This window comes from Coccinella septempunctata, chromosome 7 (genome assembly GCF_907165205.1).
Source record: "Coccinella septempunctata chromosome 7, icCocSept1.1, whole genome shotgun sequence".
Lineage (NCBI taxonomy): Eukaryota > Metazoa > Arthropoda > Insecta > Coleoptera > Coccinellidae > Coccinella > Coccinella septempunctata.
The window spans coordinates 20,413,890-20,433,391 of NC_058195.1; the positions used below are offsets into that span (position 1 = coordinate 20,413,890).

Below are 19,502 nucleotides of genomic sequence, written 5' to 3' on the forward strand. Positions count from 1 at the left end.
AACAGGTCCGCCCTAGCCCTTGGGGTACGGAAGGGAAAGTTCCGTCAACCCCCCCTGTCCGCGTTCCGCGTCATAAGTGTTAAATCCGAAATCTCTTCTTTTCTGTCAGTCATGGCGTGCTATAACCCTTGGGGCAGAGAATAAGAGATACCGCACGTAGTCAGTGAAATCCCGTAGTTGCGTTAAAAATAGACATTTTCTTCGCTGTCAGTCATGGCGTGTTATAACCCTTGGGGCAGCGAATAAAAGTCTCGAACAGATCCGCCCTTATTGTGTTTCATTTCCGGAGAAATACAACTACATACCGATACCGTATAGCAAGTCCTTAGCATTCGTCAGTTCTGGTTGGCGCATTTTTATTGAACCGTTAATTTTTCACTACACCCGGTATAAATTTCATAAAGTGCTCGTGACCGGATAAGATTTCCCGAATGTATTTTCACTTATAGAATCACTCATATTTTATATCACACATATCTCCCTTGTACATATAATTAGTTTCCGAAGGTGTGAATAAACTTTTACATAATTCGATTTTGACTTCTTCGTTGTCGCTACTACCCTAGACAACACCGAGCTCTGTCTCCGGCTAGCAGCTACTCTGGTAGGTTTGCTATTCTTCCTATTGAAAAGAATAGCTGGCGCTCGAGATTAAGGCATCTCCGAGTAAACGCGCCTTACAACAGTACGCAAATTACGCTTTGAGACAACTCGGTATTAGGTGACATTGCTTTTCCTTATCAGGCGGTCAAACTTAGAAAACAAAAATACTGGTGATTGTTTCAAAATCTTGACGCGGGCCGGATTAGACTTTCACGTGGGCCGGACCTGGCCCGCGGGTCGTAGTTTGCCCATGCTTACTCCAGGGCATCAACAAAAAACTTGTATGGTACGTGTACGTGTGGTGGATTATATTCAACACCGATAATGAAAGATTTACCCTTGTGCTTTATTTTTATAAATATAAATATAGCAATAAGTGCTCTGAGATAGGACTGGCGAAACAAACTAACAAATCACATAACAAATAAATCAAACACCAGGAATAAGTTTTTCAATATTTGTCCCGTGACGAAAACTGCGCCACTGGAGGTCCAAACATTCTTGAAACCATATCTTTCAGAAGATTCCCGGACCAATTACCATCTTACATGCGTCAAGTTTTCTTTCATTACAATTCGTGTTTCTTTTAATAGTTTCTTTTGTCCATAAATAATATTTAAGAAATTAACATCTTTGAAAGAAACTACTGTATGGCGGGATTTTTCCTTCTCTTTCTTTCCAACTCTACACACAGAGGCAATTTCATCGACAATAGAAATATGCAATGTATCAGCGAAGATATTCTTGACCTGGGCTAACACATCATCTTGTTGTGTTTTCCTCACGCCGATGAGGCGTACGTATGTTGTTATTTTTTAACTTCTGTTCAAGAACCTCGTTCCATTTCCATACGGAACGTATCATTTTAACTATTATTTAACTTTTCAGCATTAGTTTTCAGTTGCTGAATTTCAGTCTCCAAAGTCGTTATTTTGGCATCAAAAGTCTTGAACTTTTCTGCGGAACATCTGGATATGGAATTAATTATGGCATTTGAGATCTCCTTCACTACATTTTCAGACTTCAGAGCCTCTATCAGAGATTTCTCGAACTCGGTTTTTTGTCTGGTCGACATCTCGTGAATTGTCTCAACAATTTATTATTGCTCGATTCAATATAATAACTGAATTGTTACGGTGCTATCTCAGAAGAATAGATGTTCCACGACGTATCAAGCAGAGCACATTCAAGCGCGTCTTATCACACCAGCGAACATGTGAACAATGATCAATCTCCGGTAATGAATATCCCGTCAGGTTCAAATCTTTCAACTGCTTGTTCAAAATTCTCACAGTGTTTTTCATAAAGGCCCACGACAGCTTGAGGTGGTATATAGGCTGTAACAAACAGATATTTCAGCTGACCAATCCTCACGACAACCAACAGATCCTCAACCGAACGTGTTCTTTCAATTGAACTAATACTTATATTTGATCGGCCTTTCAGAAACTGGCGGTTAGTCTTAGAGTCATTCGGGGCAACTGTGCGCACTTTTGCATTTCAAACCATACCCTGTTTCAAATGTTGAAGCTAGGAATATTAAAACATATTCATGAGATAGAGAATTTTCTGATCTATAAAAAAATAACAAAAAGCAAACAAACAAAAACATTTTTTTCCGCAAAAAAAAAATATACTAGTGAAAGTCGGAGTGCGTTCGCATGCCCTATATTGCGGGTAAGTGTGCACAACCTCACGGGGTAACGCAGTGCTTAGTGAACCACACATCAAAACAAATTTCAAAATAATGTCATCAAAATGTTACAATATTAGAGAAATGCTGTTTATTGTCAATACAGAAGCACCTTTTTACAAGCAGTGCATTATTGTTCGTGCCACCATTCCTTGACCACAACTCTTGAAACATTCCCCTGCTGGTGGCGTTTCATATTTTTCTGAACAAATATAACAATATTGATCGAGTCCTAACCAAGAAAATCAGCAATGTCATGATTTATTCCTCACTGAACTAATGCCCATATAATAAATCTATGCGCACACTTATCCGCGAACACTTTCCCCAGTAAGCCAAAATTTGAATTGACGTTCTTATAGAGTTAAGCAGCTAAGAGAAACCAAAATTTTAACAAAAATGTTATATATTTAGATTAATATGCGCATGATCGAATGAAATATTGTTTAACACTGTCGAACTCGGAACTTGGGCCTGGCAGAAGATGCAGAGATGCTAAAAATTAAGAAGAAAACTGGTGAATTTCATTGATTGCAAATAAAAATTTAAAGCAACGTCGCACGGCGCACTCCTCTCTCTCTCTCTTTTCTTCGTCAGCCCTCCTTTGTCCACTCCTGGACGTAGGCCTCTTTCAAGTTCCACCACACTGTTCTGTCTTGAGCAATCTGAAACCACCTATTTCCCGCATGTTCTTTCACATCATCGAGCCATCTCTTCTGTGGTCTCCCTACACTACGTTTTGTTGTCCTCGGTCGCCAGTGTGTTATTTTGTATGACCATCTCGATTTGTCCAGTCGGGCTACGTGTCCCGCCCACTGCCACTTCAATTCTGCTATCCGAGCGATGACATCTACGACTTTGGTTTTTTGTCGGATTTCTTCATTTCTTTTTCTGTCTCTGAGGCTTATACTAAGCATAGCTCTTTCCATCGCTCTCTGCATCACTCTCAGCTGGTTCGCACTCTTCTTGGTTATTGCCATCGTTTCCAAGCCATATGTAGCCACTGGTAATATGCAGGTGTCAAAAACCTTTCTCTTGAGGTTGATAGGGATGTCATTATTTCTAAAAGAATAAATGTATTTGATATGCAGGGTTTATTATTATTTAAAATATAATGGTGATTGACAACGTTTCGGGCAGTACCCTTTTTCTAGCCTGTAAAAAACAATATACACAATGTAAAAACAACAAGAAAAAACAAACAATTTATAAGTATTATAAAATTCTACAAACTTTGTTGGATAGAGATCTAATTCTTTCATTACCTTTATAATTCATTTTAAGTTATTTCCCAACTTATTTGTTGGATGTCATTGGGGTTATGATTTCAAATGATATTGGAGTTGTTACGTCAATAATGATTTCTTCTTCTTGTTTGTTTGTTTGAGATTGTTCAAAATAGTGGAGTAGATGTTGTGAAGGTATCTAATGTCTGATCTGTCATTAATGGATTTTTCATTTTGTTTTATGTGGATCATTTCGAGAATTTCTCTAGATTTTTTATTTTTTTCTCGGTCCAACACTATAGTCTCGTCATAATTGAATGTGTGTGCATTCTCGGTTTTGTGTTTGTAAAGTGCTGTTTGTGTTTTTGAGTACTTGTGTCCTTTCAGTCTGTCTTTCAGTTTTTGTTCCGTCTGTCCTATGTATACACCCTCACAATTATTGCAATTGATCTTATATACCACATGAGATGTTTCTGTTAATGGTGTTGGTGATTTTAATTTGCTATATAGTTGTTTAATTTGAATGTGTGGTTTGTGCGCAATTTTCTATTTTTCCCGATAGAGAAGGTACGTATGGTATTGGTATGAATGTGATTGGTTCTTCTTTTTTATCTATTGAATTTTCGGTGTTGTATAATTTGTGTGTGCGATGTTTAATTATCTTCTTTATTTGTGGTAGAGGATAGTTGTTTTTTATTAAAAGTGAAGTAATGTCCTGTATGATGGTGGGTCTGTATATAGGTGAAGTTAGTTTTAGCGCTCTGTCAATGTACTCGATCATAATTGCTTTCTTCTGTTTATAGATATGTGCTGAGTTGTAATCTATTATTCTCTCCGTGCATGTTTCTTTTCTATAAAGTTTTGTTTGTATTGAGTTGTTCATTCTTAAAAGTGTCATGTCTGGAAAATTTATTGCGTTGTTCATTTCTGTTTCTAGTGTAAACTGAATTTTAGGGTGAAAACTATTTAAATCATCAATTATTTTTTGTATCGCATTTTCTGATGTTATTATTAAACAATCATCAACATATCTTTTGAAAAGTGTGATGTTATAGTTTTTTTCCGGACAAAACTTTTTCCTCTAAATATTCCATCACCAATTGAGCAACCGTACTCGAAATAGGACTACCCATCGAAACTCCGTCTATTTGTTGAAAGAAATTTTCCTCAAACTTGAAATAACACGTTCCTAACGTTAATTGTACTGCTTCAATGAATTCGCTTTCAGGAATCGATGTGTACGGTTCTATTAAACTCCACTTTTCATGTAAGATTTGTGGTACCAGAACAGTTGGTATGTTTGTGTATAATGAAACGACATCTAAGGAAAATAATTTATGATTGTGAGGTATGTGCAATTTGTCTAATTCTTTTTTCAATTCAAATGAGTTTTTTGTGTAATATGGATTCTTGTTAATGATGTTAGAAAGTATTCCTGATAGATATTTTGATAGGTTGTAGAATGGCGATGGTGAGTGGGATACTATTGGTCTCATTGGTATGTTCGGTTTGTGAATTTTCGGAAGTCCGTAAATTTTAGGAGGCATGCTGTTGTGAATAGATAAAGATTTTGCTGTCTGGGGTGATATGTAGCCTGAATTTTCCCATTTTTTCAAAATTGCATTATTATGTTTTTGTAATGAGGACGTTATATCCTTTTTAATTGCCTTATACGTTTTGGTGTCATTAAGTAGTTGTTTCATTTTCTGTGTATATTCATCTTTTTCCATTATTATTGTTGCATTACCTTTGTCTGCTTTTGTGACTATAATTTGTGGGTTTTCCTTAAGAAATTTCTTTATTTTATAGTAATTTGAGATGCATTTCCGTTGCTCTGGCTTCAGCTTTGAATTTTTTATTTTGTTACAGTGTTGTTGAAGTGTACTTGTTAATTTTGTTCTGATTGTATTTTGGTTTTCCTGGGAAAGTTTAGTTATGTTCGATGTTAGCGATTATTTGATTCACTAGAACACTAGAAACAGAAATAAACAACGCAATAAATTTTCTAGACATGACACTTTTAAGAATGAACAACTCAATACAAACAAAACTTTATAGAAAAGAAACATGCACGGAGAGAATAATAGATTACAACTCAGCACATATCTATAAACAGAAGAAAGCAATTATGATCGGGTACATTGACAGAGCGCTAAAACTAACTTCACCTATATACAGACCCACCATCATACAGGACATTACTTCACTTTTAATAAAAAACAACTATCCTCTACCACAAATAAAGAAGATAATTAAACATCGCACACACAAATTATACAACACCGAAAATTCAATAGATAAAAAAAAGAACCAATCACATTCATACCAATACCATACGTACCTTCTCTATCGGAAAAAATTGAAAACATCTTGAAACCCTACAGCAACGTAAAAATTGCGCACAAACCACACATTCAAATTAAACAACTATATAGCAAATTAAAATCATCAACACCATTAACAGAAACATCTCATGTGGTATATAAGATCAATTGCAATAATTGTGAGGGTGTATACATAGGACAGACGGAACAAAAACTGAAAGACAGACTGAAAGGACACAAGTACTCCAAAACACAAACAGCACTTTACAAGCACAAAACCGAGAATGGACACACATTCAATTATGACGAGACTATAGTGTTGGACCGAGAAAAAAATAAAAAATCTAGAGAAATTCTCGAAATGATCCACATAAAACAAAATGAAAAATCCATTAATGACAGATCAGACATTAGATACCTTCACAACATCTACTCCACTATTTTGAACAATCTCAAATAAGCCGACCAACAAAAACAAACAAGAAGAAGAAATCATTATTGACGTAACAACTCCAATATCATTTGAAATCATAACCCCAATGACATCCAACAAATAAGTTGGGAAATAACTTAAAATGAATTATAAAGGTGATAATAGAATTAGATCTCTATCCAACAAAGTTTGTAGAATTTTATAATACTTATAAATTGTTTGTTTGTTCTTGTTGTTTTTACATTGTGTATATTGTTTTTTACAGGCTAGAAAAAGGGTACTGCCCGAAACGTTGCCAATCACCATTATATTTTAAATAATAATAAACCCTGCATATCAAATACATTTATTCTTTCATAAATCACACAGGGTAAATACTTATCATTCGATTATTTCTAAATATATAGCTCATTTTCCTGAAAGCCATCCAAGTCAGCCGTATTCTCCTCTTCAACTCAACTCTTCAGGCGCACTCCTATGAAAAACTAATTTGGCGATTCTGCGCCCTTGCTTCACCCAAATGAACCCCTCTTTCATATATTGCATAGTCGAGATATATGCACTGCGCACACTTACCCTCTGCGCTCAGTTACCCCGAACGACTCTATATGTTCTAAATTATGCCTTCTGCAATCAAACGTAAAAATTGATTTTTTGTCAAATTTGCAATGGAAGCAGTAATAATTATTTTCCTAACAAGTGCGGAAGTGTGAAGAAGACGCTTTCCGCAAGAGTTGAGAAAAATATTGTGTCTACAACCGCTTGAATGCTTGAAATATTTTAATATACTCCATTCACATTTATTTAAGCAGTCGGTTGGCCATGAAATAAGTTTCTCAAGTTTTTGCAACTAGAACGTAGTAAGGTTGGCACTAAGATGTCTAAAAATATGGTGTATGCACTGATTAGATTTTGTTTTTCCATCTTTGGAAATAAGAGATAAGTTTCGTTTTTCCCACTGTAGGTAGCGCTATTTAGAAATTGGCAGTTGTCTATGACAGTTGTCAATTGATATTTGAAAATAATCTGAATATATTCCTACGACTTGCGAATGTGCTGTATTTATAAACGATTATTGGTGTGTGAAAATGTATTAGTTTCGAGAAAGGGTGTACAACATTCATTTATTCAACATGTCGTTAAGTTTTCTGTATAGATAATCAAGAACTACAGCTAAGAATTCGGTGTTGTTGGACTATCACTCTTGGCTGTTGGAATTTGAGGCAGAACCAAATCAGATGATCGAACATTCGGGACAGATACAGTTAAGAGTTTTATGGCAACTTCAGCGATATTTAATCAAAGGAAATGTATCGAAAATACGTAATGTGAATTGTGAGCATGTATAGTGAAAATTCCGCTTCCGTCAATTGAATATATTGGATATTTCGCCAATTAACTGTGTTTCATTGAAATTATGTTGAATTATCCTCCCCATGAATACTTGATCGATCCTTGATCGATCGAGATCACAGATTACTGTAATTTTGTGATCGATATCAACCAGAACAAAATAAAACGAGAGAGTATCATTAGACATTCAATAAAACAAGGATAGAACATGGTGGCGCCGCCACGGAACAAATCTCTTATTTTCGATTTGGTCTAATGTCATTGCATTCAAAAATTGACTAGTACATACACCATGTTTTTAGATATCTTAGTTGGCACTCATGAAATGTCGTTAATGTCATAACGCCGTTGCCGAAGCTAATATCAATTTTTATTACGAAAATGCCGAAAGTGATTGAAAAAAGAGACAGGGTTTCAGGAAGTGCTATTTAGAATTCAGGTCCGCCTATTCGAATAGTTATACCCTTATATTCTAAAATCCACAATACGTCAGACGGTAGCGAACATATTCAGTGTAAAAGAATTTATATAATTTTGGATGATAATTTAATGTCTGAATTACAATCTGAACGAGTTATATTTCAGCTGAATATTTCCACAATCAGAAAGATTGTAAATGAAGAGGATGACAAAGAATTTCCATCTATTGGAAACCCCAAAAAAGTGGTGGCATTTGAGAATTTTATGTTTGACTTAATTAATGCGAAAAGTTTACTACAGGATTCTTGATGAATGTCATCCTAGAATAAGTTCCCGAAAATTGATTTTTCTATTTTTCATTTGACTTGTCCTATACGTTGTAAATGTTTTAAGGTACCAATAAATACTTAATTATTATTATTATATCAATGTATTAAGATGAACTGCCACAGGTACGCGCCAGTTGACCTGTTAATTGTTTATTCATGTGAATTTTTTTTTCACAGGTGAAGTTCATCTTGACTTGAAACTTCCTTTTACTTATATTGATGCAAGATGATTTTTGTTAACGAATTTGACATTCTTTTAATTATCTGTTAATTCCTTCAGGAGATACCTATTCCCAACCACTTCGTCTTCGGGTTAATATCTTTGAAATCTACAACTGATGTAACGTATTCAAACTTTAGCCAAAGAAGATAACGAACATTAACTCTCCTCAAGCTAGTGCATATTATGATCATTATACCGATCTCTTGTATTTTCGATGCAGATAACTGGATTTGGTATACCTTCAATCAGTTTGTATAAACTATAAACTAAATTATGTTCGTCACATATTTTCTGAAGAGATTCGATATTATGATAAAATACGTAATAACAGAAACTTTCACGTAGAACGGGCAACAAAGCGTTGATTTAAAACCCAAAAATGTTTTGACAAGTGTTATAACCCCACATTTTCGTACTATACAGAGTGAAATGTGTCAAATTTCAATGGCCAACCGAGTGCTAAAATAAAAGTGAATGGAGTATATGTATATCCATTTCACGAAACTGATTAAATGTGATTCGATAAATTCATAGATAATGACAAACGTAATTCTGCATGTCGTTATCATTGTTATCTCATCAATGGCGTTCGGTGCATACAGACAGGACATAATTTGATTTACTCTATATTTGAGAGCGGGAAAAACCCCTGCTTATGCGTGCAGGCATTTTTCCCACAGGTATTTTTCTCACACCGTTTGAAAAAGTGACTCTTCGAGACTTGAAATGCGGAGTGTTGAACTCGCACGGCTGTAGAAAAAAATAATTTTGTTGATTTCTCCACACCATTGCTTTCAATGAAAATTCGTATTTAAAATAACACGTACATTCCACAGAAAAAGTTCTTGAAAAGTTGAGGTATTATGAAAACAAAAAAGAGCTTTATTGAAGTTTTTGAATAAACCATATACGGGTGGTTTGGTATAGAATATAAAAGATTAGGTATGTCTAAATCGAGGTCTAAAATATACCACCTGTTGGGGCATTTTCCTGATTAATATTATTTATTTATCGCTTATTGCAATATCTCGCACCGCTTGAATATTTTTGAAGCGCATTGGTAGTTTGAATCACTAGTTGTGACCAGTGCTTTTCTTGTAGTTTAAATTTCTTTTTTTCATTTTTTTATTGTACTTTTCAGAAACGAGAGGAGAGGGAGGATAATGGGCCATTTTCCTGATTGATATTATTTATTTATCGCACATACGACACTACATGTTTTAATTTTGCCCTCTTCACTTTTCATGTCAGGCAGTTCAGTGTTGAATTCGACGTCGCTTATGAAACTTGTGTTTTTCGCTGCATTCAATTGTAGAAATTTACGCAATGATTTTAGTGCTTATTATTCGCATTGGTGTTCATCACAATTATAGTTCAACATAGTTTAACCCGCAATTATCGTACTTATAGTTCACCAGCATTCATCATAATTTAAACCAGCTGCATCCAAATTGCAGTTGCAACCGCACTTCAAATCAATCAAAGGAAGTTCGGGACTACCAACTTCATCTCGAGAGTACATTAGGATAAGTTCAAGTCAAAATTCATCTTTAATCCTATTTTTTTTTTACCCTCCCAAAATTATCCCCATAACTGAAGGTGAATCAGGCAGTAACATTCCTGAACTCAACCTAAAGTTCTGACAGTTAATAGTAAGTATTCTACTGTTGTTTTCAGCAGAAGTCATTATTGTAGACTTTAGTTATTTTATTGGAAAGGTTGAAAAATTTTGAATAATTTCGGATTGAGAAGGAAAACTGAATAATTTTGAAGATAGCTTAGAGTAGGAACGGTGAAAAAAAAAACTATTTGAAAATGTTATTCTTACAGGAAAATTTTATGAATATGTTATGGGATTATAATAAGTTAGTTAAGCACCGACAATGAAAAAATATATAACCATTTATGAGAACATCATAATGTTCCCCAAATTAAGAGTTAGCTGATATCGATACTTCACCCAACTGATTCTTTATTCCCTTATCCATGCAAGAAAAAATCGGCAATAAAATATGGGTTAACTCTATTGAGTGTAGGTGTTCCTAGCAGAATCAAATATTGATTATTACTATAGAGAAATAATTCAATCATTTGTATGTTTTCAAATCTGTTTTCGTTCTTTTCCGTACATATTTTCACGCTTCATGTTTTTGCTTTCACATTTTGTCTCGACTTCTAGTAGATTTTTGCATGTTTTGGTAATAAAAAGCATCTTTCGAAAATTCGGACCTTCCCTAATTGTTGTTTTTATGACTTAAACCTTGCGGCTTTCACACTCCTCTCCAGAGGAAAATTCACTTATCCCAGATATCTCAGATATCAAAAGGATTAAGCTCAGTTGGAGCCCTTTCCAGGTTTTCGGGCTCGTGGCGGTGGTCGGATCCGGATCGCTTCTCGGCTCCCTGCCGCCGGTTGGATTCCTGCTCCACCCGCACTTCCTGTCGGAGCAGACGGTGTTTCTCTGAATTTGCCATGTACAGGGTGGGCAAATTTCGATGTTTTAGCACTAGAGTTTTTAAACCGGAGGAGATAGACAAAATCTGATACCCCGTTCTCGTTCTCTTTTTCTGAGAAACTTACAATAGTAGTAGTCATTTTTGGCCACTTCCTTTTGTTTTTGAGTTATAAGCAAAAAGTGAAAAAATGGCGTTATCGGAATAAATTTATATCTCCGCTAATACTGATGATAGAGCTTTGAAATTGAAACATTATACAGGCACTTTTTTACGTAGAATCCAGTGGCGTGCTCGCCTTTTTAGCAGGATTTTTAATTTCGAAGCTATGAACCAAAGTTATGATTTTTTAAATGGGAACACTAGTTTTCTGTGTAATTTTTTGAAAGCTCAATTTTTACTGATTTCAAAAATATATAATATCATATGGTTTGTATCAATATAAATAATAGAGAATGGTCAGAAACCTTTTTTCTCAATATTTCTATGGTTTCAACCTTTGATGAGCATAGAAAAATATAGCATTGTGTGATTATCAGTGTCTCTTTCTATGAGTCCTTTCATTATAATGAAAATTTATGAAATATATCTTGATTCAAATTTTGTGAAAATTGGTAAAAAGCATAGAAAAAATGACATTGCCGGAAGGAGACTGCTTTTGTCATAGGAAACTCTATTTTTCTGTGCTCGTCAAAAGTTGAAACCATAGAAATATTGGGAAAAAGTGTTTTTGACCATTTTCTATTATTTTTATTGATACAAACCATAAGATGTTATATATTTTTGAAATCAGTAAAAATTATGCTCTCAAAAACTTGCACAAAAAACTAGTGTTCTCATTTGAAAAAACATAACTTTGGGTCATAGCTTCGTAATTAAAAATCCTGCTAAAAAGGCGAGCACGCCACTGGATTCTACGTAAAAAAGTGCCTGTATGATGTTTCAATTTCAGAGCTCTATCATCAGTATTAGCGGAGATATAAATTTATTTCGAAATCGCCATTTTTCCAATTTTTGCTTATAACTCGAAAACAAGAGAAAGTGGCCAAAAATCACTACTACTATTGTAAGTTTCTCAGAAAAAGAGAACGAGAATGGGGTATCAGATTTTGTCTTTCTCCTCTAGTTTAAAAGCTGTAGTGCTAAAACATCGAAATTTGCCCACCCTGTACTTGCGGACAGTTCTCGCCGTTCCCAGCCGTACCGCCTTCTGCATGACTCTATAGATATAGATATTTTCGTCCAACTGAAGTTTCCTCAAGTTATCTAATAGTTTCTTCGGTATCAGGCTTGTAGATGATATGACAATAGGGATGGTCTTGACATCTTTCAGCATCCACTGCCTCCTGGTTTGTTCCTCGAGATCTCTGTACTTTGAAATTTTTTCATCTATCTATTCCTCTAGAAGATTTTTATTATTTGGAATCGCCACATCGATGAAAAGTGTTCTGTCCTCATCCTTATTGAGCAATATGTGAATTATTTTCCGATCTGTGAGAACCGTGCGATCCCAGTAGAGCTTTTGATGTTCATTTTCCAATACAGCATCCGGGTGGTAATTGTAATAAGGAACCTTTTTCGAACTTAGAAGTTAGTGTTTCAGTGCCAATTCTTGGTGAAGAATCTTGGTAACGGCATCATGTCTATTTTTGTACTCCGTGCCCTCGAACTTCTGACATTCCCCCTGTGATGTACTGGATAGTTTTATGTGTCACACAGCCATAACGACAGGTATCATCCGCCACTGAGGCATCCTTGGCGATATATTTCATGTAGTTCCTTGTTGGAATCACCTGATCCTGGATGGCGAGCATGAAGCTCTCTGTCTCAGGAAACAACCTTCCGGAGGTCAACCAGTAGTTCGACGCAGATATGTCGACGTAATCATGGTTGACCTCGTTCTGATGCCTTCCATGCAAAGGTTTGCCAATCAGTTTCCGCATTTTAATTTCTGCAGAGTGTTCGACGGTTTCCAAGTGGTCCTGCTGAAGCTGTAGTAGAACTATGAGCAACACAAACTACTTGATGGAGTTCTGATGAAGAAGCCTTGCTCCGAAAATATTCAAGTCCTTCAATTTCCTGGGACATACGGTTGGACGAATCAACAATTCCTCTACACCCAAGATGTCGTGTCAGCTCGGTCCGTTCTATTGAGCTTTTGGGATGATGTTTATTGTGTTTAGTCAGCATCGTCGAGCAGCTCTGCGCCGAGCAAGCGTAGGTATTGATAGCTTTAATCAGATTCTTGCTGTTAAGGCCAGTTCTCATTATCCTTCTCAATCTTCGGGTGAACTCTCGTTAGTTCTTTCTTCATCTGGCTCTGATTGATATTTTTCTGGCCTGTTTTATGCCCAGATACTTGTATGTGTCTCCTTCCTTTAATGCTTCAATTTCTGCACCTTCCTTGAGTTTGAACGTACCATCTTCTATTTTTCCTCTCGTTATGTTCAGCAGTCGACATTTTTCTAATCCAAACTTCATTTTGATGTCTTCCGAGAATCCTTCCACCATTTTCAGCATCAGTTGCATTTGCCTCTTGGTAGATGCGAAGAGTTTCAAATCGTCCATGTAAAGGAGATGATTCAGTTTCATCATAGTTCTACTGCCGCTTTTGATGGCAAATTCGTAGTCCGTAGAATTCAATCTATGAGACAAGGGACTCAGGGCCATGCAGAACCACAGATGGCTCAGCGAATCTCCTTGGAAAATTCGGCGTCTTATTGGAATAGGTCCTGTTGTAATGGAGCCATCTGTTGCTTTCATTTGAAGACTAGTACGCCAGGTTGACATGGCGTTTTTCAGGAACTTAACAATATTAGGATCCACCTTGTAAATGTCCAAGATAGTCAAGAGCCATTCGTGAGGTATGGAATCGAATGGTTTCTTGTAGTCTATGTACGCAGCGTAAAGATTCCTTTGCTTGGAGAACGCTTGATTGCAGATAACTGAATCAATTATAAGCTGTTCTTTGCACCCTCGGCTCTCTTTGGTGCATCCTTTCTGTTGCATGGCGATGATGTTATTCCTTTCGCAATGGTTGTGAATTCGGTTTGAAGTGCACGATCTGATTAATTTGTACATCGTTGGAAGACATGTGATTGGTCGGTATTTGGATGGGCCTTCTGTATTCCTTTGGTCTTTAGGTAACAGGTACGTTGTGCCATGTGTAAGGAATATTGGCATTCTTTCAGGATTTTCAATGACATAATTTATTGCGGAGGTCAATTTGTCATAAATGATCCAAAGTTTCTTTATCCAGAAGTTCTGTAATCCATCAAGCTCAGGTGATTTTCAGTTGTGTAGTCCTCTGATAGCTGATTTTACTTCTTCAATTGTGATCATGTCATGTTGCATCGGCTCATGTTTTATAGCTTCAGACTTTTCATCTTCAATCCATCCGGTATCTCGATTGAACTGAGGTTTCGTTGATAACTGTTCGGTCCAGAATTGTTCAATGGCTTCTTTTGGTGGTAACTTTCCATTTTATCCATCAGACGATGTGAGTGACCGGTAGAAAGTTTCTTCCGACTTTTCGAAGGAATGATTGTCTCTTTTCCGGCTCTAACTGCTTTCATATCTTCTCAGGCGTTCTGCATACGGACTTTTTTGACTTTAGCCTTGCGGCTTCCACACTCCTCTCCAGAGGAAAATTCACTTATCCCAGATATCTCAGATATCTAAAGGATTAAGCTCTGTAAGTCCGCGTCTGGTAAGTCCGCCAGAAAGCCTTCAAACAGATATCAGCCTGGACAATGAAACTCTAGAACAGGTTGAGCAGTTCAAATACTTGGGAAGCTTCATAAATACTAGGGCTAACCTTGACACGGAAATACACAACCGTATCAATTCGGCATCACGGGCATTCTGGAAGCTGAAGGACAGAGTGTTCCAAAATCACGACCTCAATCTGAAGACCAAGACAGCTGTTTACAGAGCAGTGGTCCTCCCAACGCTTCTTTACGGAAGCGAAAGCTGGACTCCCTACAGGCGACATATTAAACAGCTTGAACAGACGCAGCAACGTCATCTAAGACAGATAATGCACATCAGATGGTTCCACAAAGTTTCGAATGCAGAAGTCTTGCAGCGCGCGAGTTGTACAACAATTGAGACTCAAGTAACGAGGGCCCGACTCAGATGGAGCGGCCACATTCTGAGGATGCAAGACACAAGACTCCCCAAAATAGCTCTATACGGCGAACTCACTGAGGGAGCCCGGAAACCAGGAGGCCAGTATAAGCGGTTTAAGGATACACTGGGAACAACTAGCGTTAGACAGGTCACAGTGGAGGTCTTTGGTCCACAGTTATAGTGGAGAATCGAGAAGGATACAGCGGCGGCCAGATCTGGTTGGAGACTATCCATGCCCTGAGTGTGGAAGGATCTGCAGGTCACGGTTGGGTCTCTTTAGTCACAGGAGGGCACACAGTCGCAACTAGCACTAAGAAGTTACAAGTCTGTTCGAATTTTTTTTTTTTTTCTTCTTCTTTTTGTAGATTTATTCCCGGTAACGGGATACAGCAGCAAAAAAAAGCAGCAATAAGCTCTGTTGGACCCCTTTCCAGGATTTCGGGCTCGTGGTGGTGGTCGGGTTCGGGTCGCTTCTCGGCTCCCTGCTGTAGGTTGGATTCCTGCACCACCCGCAATTCCTGTCGGAGCAGACGGTGTTCCTCTGAATTTCCCATGTACTTGCGTACAGTTCTCTCCGTTCCCAGTAGTACCTCCTTCTGTATGACTCTATAGATATTTTCGTCCAGCTGAAGTTTCCTCAAGTTCTCTGTATCAGGCCTGTGGATGATATGACAATAGGGATGGTCTTGACATCTCTCAGCTTCCACTGTCTCCTAGTTTGCTCCTCAAGATCTCTGTACTTTGAAATTCTTTCAGTGTACCTATCTAGAAGATTGTTATTATTTGGAATCGCCACATCGATGAATAGTGCTCTGTCCTCATCCTTATTGAGCAATATGAGGTCTGGTCTATTGTGGGTTATTTTTCGGTCTGTGAGAACCGTGCGATCCCACTTTAGCTTGTGATTTTCATTTTCCAATACAGCATCCGGATGGTAATCGTAATAAGGAACCTTTGTCGCTATTAGATTGGTGTTTTAGTGCCAATTCTTGGTGTAGAATCTTGGCAACGGCATCATGTCTATTTTTGTACTCTGTGCCCGCGAACTTTTGACATCCTCCGGTGCACCTAATTAAAACTCATTCATAGATATATCTGAATTCAACTTCAAAATCATAACACTTTTCTCTTCAAAATCTCTCATTAAATTTGGTAGTTTTGGGAACTATAATAGAAAAGTAGGAAGTGTTAATTGTATATTAAATTTTCATTAAAACTATCTGCCCCCCCCCTATTTTTGTTTGAGTTGATTATTTCAGACCATCGTGGAAAACTAAAGAAATCCACCCCTTCTTCACTAGAGCTAAGCCGCGAGCACCATACCTTCATTTTGTGTTACGATTTGAGTTCATTTCTCTTAAGCAGAAAAATAACGTAACATAAATAATTGGCGCCCAACGTGGGGCCCCCCTTCTCTCTTGTTCTGAATGTATGGTCCAACATTTCATTTGATAATTGTTTTTGATTTTCATTTCATAAGATTTTGCAACTGATTCAAAATTGCCTTCAAATTTGCTTGAACATTTGATCATTCCATCCTGTGATTTATTTACTTCGCCTTTAACATTTCTCATTGTTAGCATTTGTTTGAATTTCTTATCGCTTCCGTTGAGAACGAGTTTTTTTGTACTCGTGATAATTCTATATTCGTTGTATATTGGTTTGCATACACTACACGCCAATAAGATAGTTTCCAATTCTTCGGAATATTTTGGATTTTTTCTCTACAGGTCCTTTTTTTCGGTTTATTGATTAATTTGTTGGGTTTACCTGGACTGTAGGAAATTTGGCCCAATTGTTTGGAGGAATATTTCCTTTTTTTTTCATTAGAATTGCATAGTTATTCGTTATGGATTCACAGTGGGAGTGTAACAGGCTTTCGAAAGATGAATTGGAGTATGAGCTGAAAATAAGAGGTTTCGAAGATGTTGGTACGGTGGATAAAATGCGAAGTTGTCTTAGGAATGTTTTGAAGTTGGAACAGTCAGGTCAGTCGTTAACTTACCCTGCTTATAGTTTGAATTGTAGCGAAGAGTTTATTATTGTAGGGGATAAAATAAAAGAAATAGTTTCTTTAATTGAAAATTTCGAAGGTGATGATAAGAGTAATTCATATAAGAAAATTTCATCAAAAGTAGCTCACGTTGTTAAAAGAATAGATAGAACCAATCCAACCGAGTCTGATGAAATTAAACTTAGAAGTAAGCTCCTATCACAAGCATTAGCATTGATGCCTAAGTTGAAATGTCGTATCAGAGATCTTAAACTTCAGCATGCAAGTATGATAGATCCAAGTATTTTCAACATTAATTTGGAAGATGATGAATCTTCTGAAGAAGAACTTGAGGATGTTGATGTCCATAATTCTACTCCTAAGGATAAAACGTCAAGACAAAATGATTTCGGTGTTTCTCATTCAAAATCAATACCTGTTACTAAATGGAACCTTCAGTTCTCCGGAGACAGTAAAGATATTTCGGTTTTGGCTTTTCTTGAACGCGTAGACGAGTTGTCGGTTTCTAGGCACGTGGGTAAACAAGAACTTTTTGAGTCGGCTTCTGATCTTTTTCGTGGCTCAGCATTAACCTGGTTCAGAGCAAATAAAAAGAAATTTAATAGTTGGAATGACGTTAGTATTGCTTTGAAGAAACAGTTCCTTCCACACGACTACGACGATCGGTTATTTGAAGAGATAAAGAAGCGCACACAGGGAGAAAATGAAAATATCCCGAATCTGTTCAACTCCGATTGATTTTGAAGAATATACTTCCTTTCTTTCAACTTCATCTTGGATTGATTGAGGTAGATTCTTTAGACCGTCTCATTGAGCTTTGTTCAAAGTTGGAAATGAAAAAGCATTCTGTTGAAAATTTCTCTAAACCGGTACGTCGGAGATCTGACCTTGAACCAGATTTGGCATATGTTGGGGCATCATCGTCGTCTAGTCAGACAGGCTTACAAGTTTCATCGGTGACATGCTGGAATTGCAAGAAGCTCGGTCATACTTCTCGTGCTTGTAAAGCTCCCAAAAGTAAACACTGTTATAAGTGCGGCTGTCCTGGGGTTACTGTTCGTGACTGCAAAAATTGTTCGCGTATTTCTACGATTTCGGAGAACAATTAAGGGGCTCTCCCGAGGGTAGACGGTTGAACCCCACGGACAATATTGCTTCTACCAAAGGACATAATGACTTCAATAAAAACGCTTGTAGCTCTTCTATAAGTTCAGAACAAAAAGTACTTCTAGATTTTATCATTTCGCACTCAGGTCAGGATGAGAGACCTTATCTTAAAGTTAAAATCTTTGGTAAGGAATTTCTTGGTTTGTTAGATTCAGGTGCTACAAGGACGATTATGGGGAAAGATAGTTGGGATCTACTGAAACCACTTGGAATATCTCTGAATGTGCAGGACGCACCTGATTGTAGTGTGGCAAACGGGAATGTTTGTAAAAGTTTGGGGTCTGTTTGTGTTCCCATGGAACTTATGGGTAAAATCAAACTTGTGAACGTTCTGATTGTTCCCTCGCTCAAGCATTCACTGATACTGGGATTGGATTTCTGGAAAACTATGGAAATTGTGCCAAACTTGAATCGGGATTGTTGGGAGTTTTCCTGTGATGAAATAAACGCACAGGAAAAGGCACAAAATCAGCTTTTGGATAGCTATGATTTAACGGATGAACAGCGTGATACTTTGAATAAATTCATAGAAGAAAAATTTGAATTGCAAGGTGATCGTTTGGGATGCACGCATCTCACAGAATTTGAGATACAAACTGATTCTCCGCCTATAAAACAAAGGTATTATCCGGTATCACATGTAGTTCAGCAACATATTGATTCTGAACTTCAGAAAATGTTGGATTTGGGTATCATTGAGGAATCTCGTTCTTGGGCTTCACCAATATTGTTAGTCCGCAAAAAAGAAGGTGGATATCGATTTTGTGTGGATTATCGTAAGTTGAATAAAGTTACTAAACCAGATGCTTACCCCCTACATTATGTTTCTGTGATTTTGGACAACCTCAAGGGAGCTAAGTATCTTTCATCTATCGATATAAAGTCGGCTTACTGGCAAATTCCTATGAAGGAATCTTCCAAGGAATATACAGCCTTCACTATTCCCAACAGAGGATTGTACCATTTCAAACGCCTTCCGTTTGGGTTGAAGAATGCTCCTGCCGCTTGGCAGAGATTTATAGATAAGGTAATTGATCCTGATTTGGAACCATATGTATTTGTATATCTCGATGATATAATTATAATCTCCGACACTTTTGAAAAGCATATGGAAATCCTCGAAAAGATATTTT

The 19,502-nt window shown here is 37.0% G+C and overlaps 1 long non-coding RNA gene across 1 annotated transcript; it reads left to right on the forward strand.

The window, feature by feature from the left end:
• Window positions 1-5,980: 5,980 nt before the first annotated feature.
• Window positions 5,981-6,620, forward strand: LOC123318081. The gene is made up of 2 exons (XR_006538248.1): window positions 5,981-6,434; window positions 6,545-6,620. It is a non-coding gene; the product is annotated as an uncharacterized LOC123318081 (long non-coding RNA).
• The last annotated feature ends 12,882 nt before the right edge of the window (window positions 6,621-19,502 follow it).